This window comes from Hordeum vulgare, chromosome 7H, assembly GCF_904849725.1.
Source record: "Hordeum vulgare subsp. vulgare chromosome 7H, MorexV3_pseudomolecules_assembly, whole genome shotgun sequence".
NCBI lineage: Eukaryota > Viridiplantae > Streptophyta > Magnoliopsida > Poales > Poaceae > Hordeum > Hordeum vulgare.
Window position 1 is genome coordinate 443,953,170 of NC_058524.1, and position 4,853 is coordinate 443,958,022.

A 4,853-nucleotide genomic window follows, 5' to 3' on the forward strand; every position below is an offset into this window, starting at 1 on the left:
AGCATTGGTGTCAACCCAGGCAGAGCTGCAAGTCTTGACTGACAAGTGTGACAAACTGTCAGACCGCAAAAGCATCAAACACAATTTCATCAAACTAGCCACTAGTGTTGTTGATGACTACAACAAGCGACACCCACAACCAGCACCAACTCCTCAGCCCCTGGTTGAGCAGCCAGAAGATGTATCTCCTGATGAGGAGGAAATTCCTCATGCTGAGGAACAACACCAAGAGCGCCGTGCTGATGAGCCGGCCATTGAAGAAATCATCACCGAGACCGCTCCTGATGAAACTGCAACCCCTGATGCAACTGCTCCTGATCCAGCTGCTTCACCAAAGCAGGCTGATGACTCTGTTCCAGCTGGTTCCTCACTAGCAGCTGAAGAATCTGTAGAGAAAACACCTTCACCAAAAGCTTCAAAGGTGAAGAAGTTAATCCCGTCTGCATCAGACGCGAAAAAGACAAGAGCTGCTGAAAAGGAAGCGAAGAAGAGAAAAGCTTCCTCAGCAGAAGAAAAGATTGAGGCAAAACGCCTCAAGGAAACTGAAGTATCTGCCCCTCTGGACCCGGTGCCTCTAAATGTTGCACCTTCATATGAAATGGTCGTCATTGGTGACCAAACTACAAGGGCAGATGAGGAAATGAAGGATGCTGCCTCTGAGGACCATACTGATGAGGAAATCCAGATTGATGAAAGTCCTCAACCTCATGTTCCTCAGACAGAGACTACTCAAGCTTCAGCTGCAGCAGCTGATGAATCTGCTTCTGCCATAAAGTCAGCTGATGAAAACCAAGCTGAAGAAAATGTCCAGTCTGAGCAGGCTCCTCCCACTGAATAGGCTGACCAAACTCCTCAAGCTGAGAAGGAAGAAGAAATTCCTCAGCCTGAAGCTCAGCCAGAGCAAGAAATACCAGCTGAAGAAATTCCTCAGCCTGAAGCTCAGCCAGAGCAAGAAATACCAGCTGATGAAATCCCTCAACCTGAGGAAACTGTTGAAGAAAATGTTCCCGCCCCTGACAATGACTTCATTGTGCTCAACCCCGAGACTGCCATGGTTGTTTCCCCTCCCATTCCTCAACACAATATCAAGCCAGTTCAGCGCCAGCCATTCTCGAAAAGGCCAAAGTTTCAGAAAGAAAATTTCTTTGAGGAACGCATGTATTTCATCGGAGAGAATCCCTATGACAAGCCTCAAATGAGGCATCTGAAGTTTTGGACAAGGACTCAGATGAACTACTATGCTTCTGTGCTCTGTGGACGCAACAAGATATTCCAGCACAGGCACATTCCTCGTGATGAACTTGAAGAAATTCCCTGCATGGAACCAGTCCTCAGTGTACTCCATGATGCAGGTTTGCTCCCTATGTGTTCAAACATATCAGATTGGAATAGTGAGCTTATTCTTCAGTTCTATGCAACTCTGCACATCTCAGGCAATGCTAATGACATCAACACTTGGGTGTTCGACTGGATGACCCAAAACACACACTACAAGGCTCTAGCGTCTGAACTCCTCAGAGAACTGCCCGTACCAATTCCTTCAGACGGGGCAGTGAAGCTTTATGGTGAGCGAGAGCTGCCAAATGGAATGATGGAAGTCCTCATGAAGCCTTTGGCTGCAGGAAAACCCTCAAGAACCACATTCCTCATCCATGAGCTCAAGTACACACCCCGGTCTGTCTACCGCATTCTCTGCAGTGTGCTCGCGCCAATCAAAGGCCATGACGATGAAGAAGATGTTGTCGGCCTCATGAAGAATATCCTCTTCAACATCACTCACGGTATCCCCATGAATATCCATGATTTCTTCTTGAGGACTTTGGCTGATAATGCAATGTGCCCCTATGATCACAAAATTTATGCACCATGGATCATGAGATTCCTCAGGACAAGGACATGCATCAACTTCCACGCAGATTTCCAGAACCATGTTGGTTATATGCCTCCTATCCGGGTCAACAAGAAGACTTTCGAGCCCATTGAGGGAAAAGGAAAGTCTGTGATTGATGAAGGCAGCAGGCCTCTTGATGGCCAGTTTAAAGAGCCAGACGCATATTCTTCATGGGACGATACTGAGACTCGTCCACCCAGCCCTGTTCCTCCTCGCGTGCTAAACACCAGAGAGCTTCTTCTCAGTCTTCAACAGAAGGTAGATCACAACCACAAATGGGTCAAACGCCAGTTTGGTGCCATTGTGAAAACCCTCACTGAGACCCAGAACTCTATGAAACTTAATCATCACTATCTGCATGAGGTTTTCGATCGCACCTGGGCTACTCTAGCACATCTGAAGACCCAGACTGAGCTTGAAGAAATGAACTTTGAGCAAGACTTTGAGTGGTCGTGGCCTCCCAAGAAGAAGTTCAGGCCCATTCCAGTGCCAGATCTTGAAGACAACTCCTTCTCGTCATTCCGCACCGCCGAATCTGATGAGGAACAACTCGACACCGCAACAGGCCCAAGGAAGAAGACTACACCCAAGAAGCGCCAAGGATCTTCATCAACCGCAAAGAAATGAAGTCTTCACGGGCGTTAGTCCTCAGTTTGTCCCTTTTTGTCACTTGATGACAAAGGGGGAGAAACTTGAGAGTTAGTCTTCAAACGGGATTTATTTTTGGGGCTTATGAACTATATTTAAGTTACAAACTCTTGGCTCTTTTGAAGTTTTTATGTAATGAGTTGTAACTTAAGCCTGATGGTACTCTGACGCTTTTTGAACGTTTTTCTTCGCATGCTTATTCCTCAAGTTTTAATGCACGCATGCTGGAATTCGTCAGATACCATTTGCCATCATGATCTTCATTTTCTTCATATGATATGTTATATGTATGCATGATTTACAAGATTCAGGGGGAGATCTCCATGATATAAATCATCAATGTGCATATGCTATAAAAGCAAAATCCTCAAGGTATGCACATCTTCAGGGGGAGTCTCTGTGAATCTTGTCTTCAAATTCCTCAATTGAGTATTTACACTTCATATTTTTGATCCATGTTGAAGACTTAACCTAATTGTCATCAACCACCAAAAAGGAGGAGATTGTAAGTGCATCTAGTGCCCCTTAGTGATTTTGGTGGTTTGAAGACTTATAGGTTAAGTATCTAATGTGTTTATAAGTGTACACAAGATCTATAAGTCATTGAGGAGTTTGAGATATTTGAAGAATATCGACCCCTAAAAATGTATATCTTCAGTTGAAGAAATTGGTCTGAAGCTGAAGAAATGAATCACGAGGAATCTGCGATGAAATTGATATTCCTCATGAAGATATTGATATTGAGAAGATTGGTGGTTCCTGAAGAAAATCATTTTGAAGAAATTTAAGTGTGAAGATTTACGTTTTCTGTTTTACTTTCTTCGCATTTGATGAATAGGAACACCGTACTGTTAAAGGGGGTCAAAGTAACGCTATGGAATGAATTTCCTCATGATGCTCAACCCAAGACAAATCCTACCAAAAGCCTCAAGTGAGGAATATGACTGACATGAGGACTCTCACAGTTGAGGGTCCCGACCATTTCGTTAGCCAACGCCAAGTCACTCGTCTTATCCACTCCAACGGTCATATTATTTAAGGGCATTAATGTCAAATCATGTCGGGATGCTCCCAGGCTATAAATAGCCCCCCCCCCCCCCACAACCACTAGCTGGTTCGCTGCTCCGTTAGAAACTGACACTTGTCATAAGATCAACCCAAATTCCTTAGAGCCTACGAGAGTAAATCATCAGTGAGGAAATACACCACCCACCGAAACCACAAACCAAACCTAGTGATTGAGCATCACTGAAGAAGTTGTTCCTATGTGGGATTGAAGCCTTTTACCTTTGAGGACTGTGCATCCTCCAGACGGTTAGGCGTCATGGTCTAGAGCAATCCAGCAGTCAATTGTGGATCGCCGGGTGACCGAGTTTGTGAGGGTTTGGAAGTCTGCCCTGAAGACTTACCACGAGTGTTGGGCGAGGACTGTGTGTCCTTAGCTCAAGGAGAATACGGTAGGGACTGTGTGTCCCGGGACTGGGTGTCCTTTGGTTTCAATACCAAGCCGCTCCAAACCAGATGTACAACTGTCACAACAGTTGGAACTGGGTCATCAACAACAGTCTTCACCAAGAATCGGGTTCTAATTCCTCAACTCTTTACTTTCTCTGTATTATGTGTTGATGACTTTCACTGTGACTGTTTGAAGAATTTGCTGAAGACTTTCTCCGAATTTCCTCAACCCCAAATTCCTCACAATAGTTAATCATCATCTGTATTCTGCGTGCCTACTTACTGTGCAATCTGTTTTCATAATCTTCACTCTGTAATACTGCTGTTGTGAACGATTGCACGACTGATCCTTAACTGTTTCCGTTGTAAGTTAGTCATCAGTGAGGAATTTCCTCAAAAGGAATTTCCTCAGTGATGAAATTATAAAAATCTCCTATTCACCCCCCTCTAGTCGATATAACGCACTTTCAGTGATTTATATCCTGTTCATACTTGCATTCAATGTTAGTCAAACTCATTGCATCTTGATGACTGTTGTCGCTCTCTAGTTGGTCGCTTCCCAGTCTTTTGCTAGCCTTCACTTGTACTAAGCGGGAATACTGCTTGTGCATCCACTCCCATAAACCCAAAAGTTTTTTCATGAGAGTCCACCATACCTACCTATTTCCGGTATCTACCTGCTGTTCCAAGTAAATTTGCATGTGCCATTCTCTAAACTTCAAGAAATAAATCTGTTTTGCTTGCCCAAACCGCTCATGTGGTGAAAGAGGGCTATTGGTATCTTCCATGCTAGGAGTGTTATCCTCGACATGTGTTTATTCACAGTCATTCACGAGAAAGGGTCCGGTATTTGGGATGC